Genomic DNA, 14774 nt, shown 5'->3' with positions numbered 1-14774 from the left:
CTGCTCGATTTTGTTCTAAAATTACCGATGTAAAGAAACTGGTTTATATCATATGCATATACCATCTATTAGCGCTCAAAAAGCCCAGATTAATTTCTAACTTGATTCACAGATTGAGCTGCACAGTATGAAGATCAACTGTTTATGAGGTCATAATCTATATTGTTACGCTTATGGTATCTGTTTTTTCGCATTGTCTGTACACAATTAGGGTGCAAAAAGTCTGATGCATATGGCAACTAGGCTGGTAATACTGTTTTCTGTTTCACAAAAATCTGTTTAGAGCAGTATAAAAATCAAAATATTTGGCAATGGATTTTAATTACATCACGGCCGCCAGTACATATATTTTTATAAATATGTTTACGGTCGCAAAACCCGTCCCTGTGGCCGTACGGCCGAAGGTTGTGCACCCCTGGATGAAATTTAACGCTTATTTTTAAGTAGAAGAACGGTTTTTAACGTTTTTATCCGTAACATATGAGTTTTTATTTATAAATTAAATTTCTGTAAATGTCTGTTTAAATAACAGCTTTTAATTGAAAAAGTGAGAAAAAATTATTATTTTCAAATAAAAATCTGGCAAAATACTATAATTGTTGTTGAGTGTTTAAGGGCCGCACGTTTGACACCCCTGCTTTAGAGAACGTGCACAGCATGGCTCACCGAGGCGGTCACCTAGGTATCGCCAAAACCCTATCTAAAGTATCAGAGCGATATTACTGGTACCAATGGCGTGAAGAAGTGGAGCGTTTTTGTAGACAATGCATAAGTTGTCAGTATAACAAAAAGCCACAACAAAAACCTCAAGCCCCACTTGTACCCTCAAGAGAGGAACGCCCGATGCAGAGAGTAGAAGTGGATGTTTTAGGCCCTTTACCGTTAACGCGTTCTGGATTTCAATTCATTTTAATTGCTTGCGACCTGTACACAAAGTACGTACGGGCGTGGCCAATGCGGCATCAAACAGCAAGTGAGACCGCCAGTTTGCTATTTCGCTGTTGGTTTACAGTGCATGGAGTCCCAGAGACATTACACACAGACCGGGGTACAAACTTTGAAAGTAAACTTTTCGCTGAGTTACTTAAGTTAATGGGATGCAAAAAGGGTAGAACCACGTCGTACCACCCATCAGGTAAAGGCGGGGTTGAAAGAAATAACAAAACAATCGTTACAATGTTGCGTAATTATATTCAAAAGGACAATCGTCGGTGGGATGAGGCACTCCCCGCAGTCGTTACTGCTTACAACGCATGCGCACATGAAAGCACCGGCTTTGCACCACATACCCTGCTTACCGGACGCCATCTTCGCCTTCCTGCTGATCTGTCTGGGCCGGACCATGCCGATGATCGGTGCTCCTATGAAGTAGAAGTTGACCGAGTGAAGGATTGCCTATTGCTCGCTGAGGAAGTTGTCCGAGAGGCCCTTTCGGTGCAGCGACAAAGGATGGCAGAAAGACAACAAGCGACAGTACGGCCGGCCGCATGAGGTGGGAAAGTATATTTTACTTACAAATCCAGCAATCCCACAGGGCAAATGTAAGAAGTTGCAACCCCCATAGAAGGGACCATATCGCGTAGTAGAAACCCAGGGTCCGGTAAATTATGTGATAGAACAGGGGTGGGCAAACTACGGCCCGCGGGCCGCATGCGGCCCGGCAAAGGAGTTCATGCGGCCCGCCAAATGTTAGTAAATTTTAAAAAGATAGTTACCGAGCAACGCTGAATAGTATTATAACACAGGCGTACAGTTTTAAAAAATAAAAATAAATACCGCGGGTGCGACTTGCCGATACCTATACCATGTGCAGTATCTGTAACCGTACCATACTTTGGAACTAAACACAGACAATTTTTTTCGTGCTTTAGCCTATTGCTTCTGCCACGTTCTTACACAAATCGTCACTTGACATAATTTCTTCGTTCGATAAAAGTAAAAGCGATTCACGTTTTTAAATACAGCCCACTTTGCACTGTTGACGCGAAAATTTTGGTCACTTTGGATCAAGTTTACGTCTTTGCAGTACTTTGCAAACAGACAAAAAATAGCTTCAGTATCGTTAACACAGACCCGCACAACACCTAAAGATGGATACTAAATGCGGCTCGCATTGTTTAATGTTGGCGCAAGGAATTTATTAACAAAACAACGTGCTTGTTTATTTTGAAACAATTACAATTGTAGCGTTTCAACCAATGTTTGTCCAATCAAGTGACAACAAATTTATGCTTATAGCTGAAAATATGCTATGTTGATATTTTGGGCTAAATCAGGCGCGTACAACCTGCGGCCGTACGACCACATGCGGCCGCGGAGACGGGTTTGTGCGGCTGTGACCATGTTTATTAAAATACATGCACTGAAGGCCGTGACGTAACTAAAACTATTTTAAACTGCCAAAAACAAATTTCGTGTGACTGGAAAAAAGATTACCAGCCTATTAACTATATGCGGTGCCTGTTTATCCGCTTATTGTGTGCAAAGAATCCGAAAAAAACAGGCACAGCAATCGTCACAATACAGATTATGATGTCATAAACAATCAGCTTCGTTTAGCTAAACTTATGCACCATGTTAGCAACTATTAATCTAAGCATTTTAGGTGGCTTCAAATGGTATATATATATAATATAAACCTAATTCTTTACACCAGTTATTTTAAAACAAAAACAAGCAAGCAATTGGCGGCCGTTGGTGAAATACTATGCCGCTATGCGGCCCGATAAGATTTATAACTTTTGAATGCGGCCCTTGCACTGAAAAGTTTGCCCACCCCTGTGATAGAAGATAGAGATGGAAATCGGCAAACAGTACATTACAACCGAATAAAGGCAACGACGGACAGGTTTCATCAATGCAGCAGCAGCGAGGAAGACGATCAGGAAAAGGAGTCGGGCCCTAAGAAATAGCATAGAAAATAACTTCAACAAGAATATTTGCTTAGCCGGAAAAGATTGGCTTAGACTCTTAGAGGGTTTCTTAGAAGAAACAGGACCTTATCTGTTCGCAAACCTGAAGCAACATCTGCTGCTGGTTTTAACAAAGTTGTTCTCTTTGCTAACTAAAGTAATTGACAAAAAATAATAAACAGCTAGTTCCATTTACAACTGTGATGAGACTGGAGTAACAACAGTGCCTAAGTCACTTTTCGAAGATTAAAGGGAAAACGCCAAGTAGGTTCGCTCACATCAGCAGAAAGAGGCCAAACTATTTCTTTAGAAATATGTGTATGTGCAGATGGGAAATATATGCCACCCATATATATTTCCCAACGCATGAAGCCTGAGCTAATAGATGGTGCTTGGGCAGAATGCCACCCATCAGGTTGGATGCAGTCGGAAATTGTTCTTGCATGGATGAAAAAGTTCGTTGATTTCAACCATGCATCCCTGAGCTCAACAGTTTTGTTGCTGCTTGTTGTCCATGCAACACATACCATGAATATAGAAGTCCTTGACCTGGCAAAACAAAAATCATAATGCTCGGTTTCCCTCCACACTGCACACATAGGCTACAGCCGCTTGATGTAAGTTTCATGAAGCCATCGAGCACTTACTATGCACAATAAGTCGAGCAATGGTTACGCACCAACCCTGGTAGAGTGGTATCTGTTTTTCAGATAGCTAAGCTAATTAGTGAAGCTTTCATGCAAGCAGCTACAATGCGTACTGCATTAAATGACTTTTTTTAAATGCATATATCCAGTGAATGAAAGTGTCTTCAGTGACAAAGATTATGCCCCATCTGCAATTACTGATATTGACATTCAATCAAAATGTCAGTCAAACCGCACACAACACAGAGGCCCTCTGTCAGAGGGTGACAATGAGCCAGATGTATTGGCTGCATCTTTTGATTCAATTCAAGATATAATGCCAATCCCAAAAGTTTAACAAAAATCAGTCGAGCCAAGAGAAAAAGATGATCAACTAAAATTTTGAGTAGTTCTCCATACATCTTAAAATTAAAATCTCAAATAACAGGCAGCAACGAGGTGTTAAAAAGACCTGCAAAATATCCTTCAAGTTTAAAGCAAATCAAGATGAAGATACAGTACGTTTGTTCTGCGAGGAATTGTATTCCACTTCAACAGAGGAATGGAAATGTTGTTGTTCCAGCAACAAGTGGGCACACTGCTCATGTGCAGGTGTGGAGGAGAATAAAAGGTTTATTTGCTATGTATGTGATTTATGCAAGTAAAGAGTTTTAGCGTCTAGTGAAGGGTTTATTAGTGTATAAATTTATTGAATAACACTTATATATAACTACCTATGTAAGTTTTCGTTGTGCAGTGAACAGGTAAGATAAAAGTGGAAAAACCTTTGGAGGTTATACTAGGTTCAAGACCAAGAGCCCAGGTGATATAAAACTTAGGATGTGTTGTTTGCAGTGGCGTAGCAGCTTGGCGGTTCTGGCTCTGCGCCAGGGGCGGCAAAATGACTTAAGGGGACACTTCTGGATGAAAGTCAATATTTTTCAAAAAAACGTTTTTTGTTCTTATAAAAAAGGAACTTTTATCAGGATTCTCAATCTGTATGCCTTTTTTCATAAGTCAAATTATTTATTTGTCAAAAATTACTTCAAAGTGAGGCACCTAAGACCTTCAGGGGCACCCCCAGTTGTAAAGCACACAGAACATGGTTGTCCTCACTGATCTCTATAAACCCTGGATTGCGCTACTGGCCGTCACGGTTGAAGCAAATTGAAGCGTAATGGCGGCTGAAAAGGAAGCCCCAAAAATGCATTGCGGGCAATGGGGAGAGAGTGGAAAAATGTCGATAAATTTTATTTTAGGCATTTTTATAGCGATTTTTTCAGATATGATCAGTAGTTTAATAGGACGCATGTCTTCCAGTGTGTAATAACCAATAAATATGCGTAGATTGACTGTGAGGCACTGGCGCCCACTTACGGGGAGGCGGGGAGGCGCCGCCTCCCCGCGTATTTGCATCCCCAACCACGTCACAAGCAAGATTTGCAAATTAAATATATTTTGTTCTTTTACTGCCCTCTCTACAATATATTATTTACCCGAATGCATAGTGTTACGTCATAGACGCAAGGTAAGTCAATGATCAGACGTTGATGTTCCAAAGTTTATTCTTTAAAATCAAGCCAACAGAATCATGAGTAAGCAGCCGACAATAAAAAGCTTTTTCCGTCAAACTTCCGAGGTAAATGTTACAGTGGCGCCCGTATGCAGTGACAGAGTGGTAGTAGCCGCGCAAGAAATCGTAGTTGAGACAGAGCCAGCAACTTCACAGCATGGTCGCAAATTCCAACAGTCGTGGATTGAAGAGTTCCATTGGATTGATTATGATTCAGTCAATGACAGTTTGACGTGCAAGGTCTGTAAATGGGCCTATGAAAACAACCGAGTTGGACCAGCTTCACGAAATTTTTTGGAAGGCCAAGGTATTGTTTGGGTTAAGGGATTTAACAATTGGAAAAAAGGAAAGCCTGGTCTGCTAAAACATCACGAAAGCAAGCACCACAAGGACCTTGCCTCGGTTCAAGCCGGCGATGCAGGTGATGAGGCACTGATGGATCGAAGGAAAAAAAGTATTGCCAGTAACAGAAAAGCTCTGCATGCTATTTTTGATAGCGTGATTTTTTTAACACGGCAAGGCCTAGCATTACGTGGCCATACAGATGTCAATTCCAACATGATGCAACTAATTAGATTTTTAGAAAAACAACAACACAGAGTTGAAGGATTGGTTGCAAGGCGATAAAAAATACAGATGGCTGAGTCATCACATACAAAATGAAATAATACAAATTTGTGCATTTGCTGTTACCAAAAAAATTGTTTCTGAAGTGAACGATGCTAAGTTTTTCAGTATTATAAGCGACGAGACGACGGACATTTCATGCAAGGAACAAGTTTCTGTGTGCATACGCTTCGTGACTGAGCAACTTGAAATAAAAGAAAGTTTGCTCGGGCTGTATTCAACAGCATCAACCAGCGCTGAAAGTCTAGTTGCAGTAATTATTGGTGCTCCGAATGAACATCATATTGACATCAATAATTGCCGTGGACAGTCATATGATGGTGCAGCAAACATGCGAGGGAACATAAGTGGCGTGCAGGCACGAATTCGGCGAATAAACCCGCTAGCCACATTTATTTACTGTGCCGGTCACCAGTTGAATCTTGTTGTACAAGAAGCTCTGAATTTGCACACAGAAGCAATTACTGCGATATCTGTTCTTAGCAGTGTGGTTAAGTTTATTAAGTCTTCTCCTAAAAGATTGGCAATGTTTTCCAATTTCAACGTTGGCAATGAAAATGAGTGTTTGTCAAAGAGTCTTCGTCCATTGTGCCCCACCAGGTGGGTTCTTCGCCTGCCTGCTCTGGAATCATTTTTGCAGATTTATGAAAAAATTCTAGATTGGCTTGAAAGTTTGCAATCCGAAACTTCGATAGATGTGGTTACACGTTCAAATGCGCGCTCTCATCTTGGTTCCCTGGAAAAGTTTTCGACTTACTTTATGCTGCGTCTAGTGGAAAGATTTTTGATTCCCGTTCATCCAGTTCACACTAAAATGCAACTTAGAAATACAACTGTGGCCGAAGTTCAGGAAATGATTGGAGACTGGTAAACACGTTTTCAGAGGAGAGTGCTTCCGACAAAAATGCGGAAGCCTTTGTACAATCTGTAGTGGATTCAGCGAGTCAACTTAAAATATCTGAACCAGTTGTTGCATCAATTTGACTCCCCTTCATTATTACAAAAATATTTACACAGAAATGTATCGCTTGGCAAACTGTGCACTTGTTAACCCATTTTCTAGAGAAAATTTGGCAAAAGTTCGGTTGATGGAGGACACACTTCTTTGCAAACAAGTTGACCAGGCACAGTTAATTGAAAACTTTCCCGACGTCAACTGCAATCGCCTTTCCTTGGAAGTCCAGTATTTCCAAAATTACCTTCAGCATCTCCACATTTCGAAACCAACAATTGGAAACATTATTGAAATATTTCGCAAAGAACCGACCTTTAAATACGCCCATCCAAACATGACAACTCTTCTTCGTTTGTATATGTGTTTGCCATCCACTTCTTGCGAGGCAGAAAGATCTTTTAGCACTCTACGTCGAATTAAAACGTACTTGCGTTCCACCATGTCACAGGAACGTCTCAACAGCACCTGCATTTTAAGCACCCACAAGGAAATTGTTGACTCTCTTGATGTGGATCAACTTGTCACTGAGTTTGCTGCACAGAATCCAATTAGACAAAACACATTTTGTCAATGAGCAATAAGGCATATCTGTTCTTTCCTTGTAAATAAAATCAACATTTCACAATTTACTAGTTTCTATATGAAAAAAGCAGTGTGTAAATAAACTACACGCACGCGGCACGACGTAAGATATAAACTAATTGCAACATAATACAAAGCATTCAGCAAGCAGGCAGTTGACGTCACCCAATAGAATACTAATTGTCTTAAGGACTGTTGCGTCACATGACGATTGTTACGTTTAACTGATAAAACTAAATTTACGCCGCTTGGTTAAAACGACGTAACAGTAAGTTTAACCTTCCAGTTCCAGAAGTCATGTCGTGTGCGTTACCAGCGTTTAGCATTAACTTGTGAGTAGTAGTTTTGCAAGTTAAAAATACTTGCCAAAGTACTTTTAAATTGCGTTACCACCACGTGCGGAAATTATTACGTCATCAGTTAATGTTGACCGAGTCGTGTATGGGCGTTTACGTGTAAAAAGCTGGGAGCCGGCGTTTTTTGTACTATGTTAGGTTAGAAAGTTTTGCTTCAGCCTCCCCGCATATTTTTTCAAGTGGGCGCCTATGCTGTGAGGTGTATGTATGTGTACTGGAAATTAAAACGTTTTTAAGTTAGTGTTGAAATAAATCTTTGGTAATCAATGTATTTTGTGCAATATAAGTAATTTCCGTGCCTTTTTAGTATTTAGGACTTAAATCCAACAAGATGGCAATTTTTTTCACACAAGGTGATGTGATACTTTGTGTGACATTACCTTGCTTATCCAAACTGCTGTTTTTGACTGTCATCACAATCCAGGAAATTTTGAGGAAGTGGTTTGAACGTTTTAATTAAAAACACAAAATAATAATACAATATTTCAACTATTTTGCTCAAAATATTTTTAACAGTATTTGACTTTTTTTCTTGATTGAGTGCATTTGATTTGGGTGTTTATTATCTATTATAAAATTGGTGTTATTATAAAATTTAAAAATTCTCATGAAGTTGTTTCTAAACATTTCAGACACAATCGGGTTTATGTTTTTCCTGTAACATGATATGCTGCACATTTTGAACTTAATTAACAACTTTGAGGGTTTTTTATCTGATGAATGCACCGTCTGTTATAATGGGATCACCAATAATAGTGATGCATCTGACAATAAATGCAGAATATCTGTATGAACTTGCCTATATAGTGCATTTGTAATCGTTGCCTTCATTCCTGTTTTGCAAGAAAGAAGTTAAGTGTTGGAGTGTTGTGTAGGCATGTTTTTTTTTTTTTTTTTTTTTTTGGAAATGAAATGGAAATAAAACAATATGTCATGATTCTGACTACAATAGTACATAAATAGGCATCTCATTTGGGTGTGAGGTCTTAAATGCATTTATGTACATGTATCTCTTTGAGATATTGGAGTTTAGTTAAGTTTGAGAATTCGAAACATTTTACCAAAAATTTATTCTACACATGTTGGTTGCAAACTGAAAAGGTTACATTAAATAAGCTAAAAAAATTGAGCATACTAGGTTTACAGTTTGTAGCATACAAGTAAAAATGTTAAACCTACTGCAACAAACTTTAAAAAACTTTAAAGTCACATTTTAGTTCCAAGACTTTGGTGACGATCAAAAACAGCAGTTTGGATCAGCACAAGATGATGTTAAATGAAGTATCACATCATCATGTGTGAAGGAAAGAGCCATTCTTGCTGGATTTATGTCTTAAATATAGAGGAACGCATGTAAACTACTCATATTGAACCAAAAAACATTTATTACAACTCAGTAAAGATTTATTTCAACACTAACTTAAAAACGTTTTAATTCCCAGTACACATACTTACACCTCACAGTCAATCTACGCATATTTATAGGTTATTACACACTGGAATACATGCGTCCTATTAAACTACTGAACATATCGGAAAAAATCGCCACAAAAATGCCTAAAACAAAATTTATCGACATTTTTCCACTCTCTCCCCATTGCCCGCAATGCATTTTTGGGGCTTCCTTTTCAGCCGCCATTACGGTTCAATTTGCTTCAAAAATCACCCAACCGTTCAACGGAGTAGCGCAATCCAGGGTTTATAGAGATCAGTGGTTGTCCCTTACAAACACGGTAGAGCTACTAACACGATAACGAGGATCTACCCCCCAAAAGGACCTAATTTCCGGTAGGTGGCGCAATAGAGCATTCCGCGCCAAAAAGGCGTTTGCGCCATTTAATTAAGTTTTGCGCCACGTTTGCAACCAGTTTAATTAAATTAAGCTGAATTTAATTTAGTGTAGCTTAGTTTAGTGAAATTAAGCGTTAAGTGAAATTAAGCTAAATTTAAAACAATTAATTTTCGCAAGCAAACACGGTGGAGGACTCAAATGCACAAGATATGACTCCATGCAATGCTAAAGAAGCCACGTAGGTTGTTTTGTTAATAAATTGAGAACAAAAGGATAGTTATTTTTTTGCAGAGTTGAAAATGCAAGAACCTTGCATGAATTTGATTTTGCAACATCAAACCAAATTCAAAAGGTTGGTAATTGCGTGAAAATTCCGAATTTGGTTTGTCTTAAAGTATATTTTTTGGCTGCAGTGGTTTCAATGTAAAGAAAATGCAGAGAAATCATTTCTGCAATTCCAAACTGTGACGGATTTAAAGCTGCATTTGCATAAATCAAAGACATATGGTGGGTCTACATTTTAACCTTAGTTTAAAGAAATTTATTCATCTGCATATATGTAACATTTTAATAACATATTTGTATATGTACACATATATTTAAACACATAAACTTAAAAAAACCAAAGTGTGTTGGAACAATGACACTCCATACATTACTGTTCAAAGTAATTGCTGGAAATCATTTCAGCAAAATGAGGAGATGGTTTTCCAGCATGCTTACACGATAACAATGTTTGAAGTTACTATGTTTCCAACCTTTAAGGCAGGGGCGGGCAACTTCTCCAGTTGGCGGGCCTGATATGGGAAAATGCAGTGCTTGGCGGGCCGGATTCCTGAATCGATACATTAATCGCGTATTTATCCAGTGATTTAAAACGGATTTTTGACCACCTAAGCCAGGGGTGGGGAACCTTTTTGTTTATAAAGGCTACCAAACGATTTATCGACACTCGTGTAGGCCGCATAGACTATTTTCCAGGCCAAGGGCAGTGATGTTCAAACTTTTTGACTTACAGAATGGTCGTTTTGCTATTTCCTCGTAGTTTGTAGGACTTACGGTCCCAGCTAATTAAAATTCCTCACTACATTTTCATCTTCACTACAACATTCAAGATTTATTTAACCTAGAAATTGCTGAACCTGGAGTTTTTGGTAGTCCTAACTATGGAAATCGCTTTATGTACCACTATGGGACCACACGGGTCTTGTTTGAAAACCGCTGCCTGGAACTAATCAAAAAATAATCTGCAATAAAGTCAAAAATACGTTTCTGTCTATTTTTTTTCAGCGCCTGGTGCAGTCGGTTATATCAACATCTTAAAAATGTATTTTGTCATCGAAAGCCGCACTTAGTGCCCTAAAATGCCGCATGTGGCCTTTAGGCCGCAGGTTCCCCATCCCTGAACTAGGCTATACGTGTGGAAACAAAGGAAACCGTTAAGTGGGACACACACAAGGTTGGTAGTTATGTCGTAACAATGGACGTATGGTGCAATGGTAACAACGGCGGGAATTTTTTTTGCTATTGGGGAGCGTTACAACTGTAATTTGACGTAGTAAGCAAGTAATGGGGGATTGCGGCAGACTGTGGCCGCGGGCCACATTATCGTGTAAGACCGGAAACTGTCCGCGGGCCGCTCAAAATCCCGTCGCGGGCCGTATGTTGCCCACCTCTGCTTTAAGGTATCAAAGTTGAAAGTTTAATTATTTTAAAAATGTAATTTATTTTAAAAAGAGATAAGGTTTATTAACAACCTGTCCTTTATACATGTTCTTTGTGTTGTGATAAACAAATATTTCAGATACTTGGTCACACAATTTTCTGCTTTATATGTAGAACAAGTCACAGTTTAGACGGTGGGTAGTAGGCAAACACATCAAAGAAGCACTTTCAACTGGAAAGCAGCTGTCTCAACAAACAGCATTTTATGTAAACTTTTTAAAAATTCCCATTGACATGGTTTGTATAGAACTAAATGTACTAAGTTTTCCTTTTGTGAACCTATAGTTGTTATAAAAGAAACGTGTCCTTCTTACATTATATATTTTTCAGCTCCCCTAAAGTCATTTTATTATATTTGTAACAGTTAACGGAGACATTGCCTACAGAAAAAATATGCAAGCAACCCAACCAAGTAGATGAAACAAATTTGAAGGTGTGGTTTGTCCTATACTTTTTTATGTGGTTTAATAAACTATCATTCTAATACATTTCAGTGGTTTTCTACGTTTAAACAAGCCGAAAGGGCAGTTGAGGAGTTTGAAATTACCACTTTAACCAAATTTATTGTGTACCAAAAAAAGTGTTATGGTATGTGAAACATTTCTATTGTATACTATTTTGTAAAATCAACGGTCGCATATTTATTGCTGATCATGTTATGTTGACAAAGATATCTCAAAAGGTGGTATTCGATGGGACAAAGATTTAATCCCATATGTTATTGTAAAAAGTGTGTGGCTGGAGTGCCAACATGCCAAAGATCAAAATAAGAAAAGAAATGAAAAACGTAAACCATGCATTCCCAAACAGGTATGGTTGTGTGTTACTCATTACATTGACTTAAAGGCAAAAATTGTATTTTGTTGTTATGTGCAGTTGCTTGACCATCCAAATCCTGCCAAAAAAAAGATGTGTATTCAAGGTTCAAAAAAGTGCAACTGCAAAGCAAAAATACTAATACAAGAAATACTAAGGTTTCCCCAATTTCAAGTGAGTATTTTTTTCATGTTAATACTCGAATAAAAAATAATTTCATATTTACTGATGTTTGCTGTTGTTAATATCAGGTTATGGCAAGATCTCGAAATCCTAGGAATAAGTCAGCTGTGCTTATTCACAAGGCTTTGAAAGACGAAGCTTCAAGGGAGTCTATGTTAAAGGAATGTGCTTGTAGCGTTTCTTTCCCAAGCAGTGGTGATCATTCTGGCCATGTTATTGGAGAAGTATGTTATAAACACCATTATTGATTCGAACATATAAATGATTTTTTTTTGATTTTTTAAATCTTTACCTTTTATTCTTTCTACCAAATATCTCCATAAGTGATCATTGTTTCACCTAATATAATAATTTGACATACATATAAGTGTTTGTTTGTATTGTAGGCGGCAGGATTTCTTCAAATGGTTGATAAGCGGATCATTGCTAAAATTGATGAAATGGTAAATGAAGGCATATGCAATATTGGGGAGATCATGAGAGGCCTACAATTATTTGTGGTGCATGAACTGTTTAAAAATGATAATGTGCCATCAAACACAAATAGAAGATTTTTCCGACAAGAAAGGATGTCGAGAGCCACTTCTACAGGGCATTTTCCAAACGTAAACTGGCTAAAATAGATCAAACAAATGTCCAATGTTTGGTTGACGAGTGGGTCAAGTCTGGAGATCCACAGGACAACATTTTTTTTAGACCATATATTCCTAATGTGGTAAACACCACTAATTTAGACCTTACAGATGAAAAAACACCTCCTGTAATTGCATCAGAGCAAACTATGTTGTTTGTCCATCAACTTCATTGGCAGCAAAAACTTCTTCTTCGTTACGGGCAGGACATTTGCCTACTAGATGCTACATATAAGACTTCTAAATATGCCCTGCCTTTGTTTTTTTGTGTGTGTTAAAACAAACATGAACTACCAGGTTGTGGCTAGTTTTATCACACAAAATGAGAGGCAAATTGATATTGAAGAAGCTCTTTCGCTTTTGAAGAAATGGACACCTGGCTGGAAACCAACTTTTTTTATGACAGACAAATGTGATGCTGAAATACATGCCATTGAAACTGTTTTTTCAGGTAAGCTTGTTTTTAATTTTGAGTTATGTATATGTTTAATGAAAAGACTAATATATAAACTATACTTTTGCAGATTGCCATGTTTTAATATGCGACTTTCATCGTGAGCAAGCATGGGAGCGTTGGGTGAAAAAGTCTGAAAACGGTGTTCGGGATAGCAAAGATGAAGTATTAGCATTTATGAGAGCTATTGCCAGAGCTGAAAGTGAGGAAACTTACCAAACAGCATTACACGATTTTCAGTCATGTGTTCAATGGATTGATAATGATAAACTTCAAAACTATTTTATTAAAACTTGGCTATCACAAAAAGAGGTAAGGAAGGTTGTTAAATAAAAGATACAAGCTAGGTATTTATGACAGGTATGTTTTTAGCGTTGGTTGTGGCTGTATCGAGCAGATCAATTAAAAGTACTTGTTCGCACCAACAATGGTGTGGAAAGACAAAATCGAGTTTTAAAAGAATGCCATACACGTTTCAGAACAGATAAATCTTTATCTGGACTGATTACAATTTTACACAAAGATTTTCTCCCAGAAGGAAAAACCAAGTAAGCTGCAACAAAAATATAATTTGTTGGATCCCTGTTTGTACAACATTTGTCAAAGTACTCAACTTGTTAAGGAATATTCACATGTGTCTTATACTTTTTTATTTAATTATAGTTGACTGTCGGTGTATGAAAAAAAGTATGTAATCTAGGTATGAGCAAGAAAACTTAAGATCTTCAAGCAACTACAGAAGTTACAACAGTTCTGTTCCTGACTTTTTACAAAACAGACCAAGAAAATTGGTAAAACATTGTATTCAAAGAATTGGGGAGTCTGCAAATTTGCAATCAAACACAATTGCAAGGAATGGAAATGTATGCTCAGTTAAAAGTGAATCTACTGGCCAAATGTACACTGTGCAATTGGGATCAAAGGATGAATTTCCCAAAGGCACATGTGCAGATTTTACCCGACACTTCTTGCCATGTAAGCACATGTTTGCTGTGTTTAACAAGTATGATGATGTTGATTGGTCCAGCTTACCTGAATGGTACCACAATTCTGTTCACATGGTGTTGGATCCAAATGTTGTGAACGCTATAAGTGCATCAAAACCGAATGAAGAAGCTGATACAAGTAATATCATTTCAACTTATTCATTGTGTTCAAACACAACTGTGAATTCACCCACTGTTGCAAATGAAGACACTCCAAGACAGCAAACCATCCGGAAATTTAACGATTTGTTGGTTGACATAAAAAATATGTCTTATGATGTAACATCCCAAAAAGCTTTGGAGCAAGGTATCCAAGACCTTCAATCTATCAAAGACAACCTGATGGAAGCCTGTTGTTATGATGATGGACTTAGAATTTCAAAAATTCCAAAACACAAATCTGTTAAAACAAAAAGAAAGGTGCTTTGGTCTGAAAGTGGTGATGAGCTTCCCCGTAAACGACCAAAGGTGAACCCATTTACATCAAGAGTGGGAGCTTCTGCAAATACTCTGCAGCCATTGTACCAAGTGACTACTATGCCTTCCCCTTCACAC

General features: G+C 38.1%; 3 pseudogenes across 1 annotated transcript; all 3 read left to right on the top strand.

Annotated features, from left to right (window-relative positions):
- Positions 1 to 2796: 2796 nt before the first annotated feature.
- Positions 2797 to 4203, top strand: LOC145234160 (uncharacterized; annotated as a pseudogene).
- Positions 4204 to 5327: 1124 nt separating this feature from the next.
- LOC145234159 (zinc finger MYM-type protein 1-like) lies at positions 5328 to 7367 on the top strand (annotated as a pseudogene).
- A 4851-nt stretch (positions 7368 to 12218) lies between these two features.
- On the top strand, positions 12219 to 13819 carry LOC145234158 (uncharacterized; annotated as a pseudogene). Its single transcript, XR_013861276.1, has 3 exons — positions 12219 to 12371; positions 12534 to 13230; positions 13304 to 13819. The product of XR_013861276.1 is annotated as an uncharacterized LOC145234158 (transcript).
- The last annotated feature ends 955 nt before the right edge of the window (positions 13820 to 14774 follow it).

This window comes from Phallusia mammillata, chromosome 6 (genome assembly GCF_965637545.1).
Source record: "Phallusia mammillata chromosome 6, kaPhaMamm4.hap1.1, whole genome shotgun sequence".
Classification (NCBI taxonomy): Eukaryota; Metazoa; Chordata; class Ascidiacea; order Phlebobranchia; family Ascidiidae; genus Phallusia; species Phallusia mammillata.
This window is presented reverse-complemented; position numbering and strand designations above follow the sequence as displayed.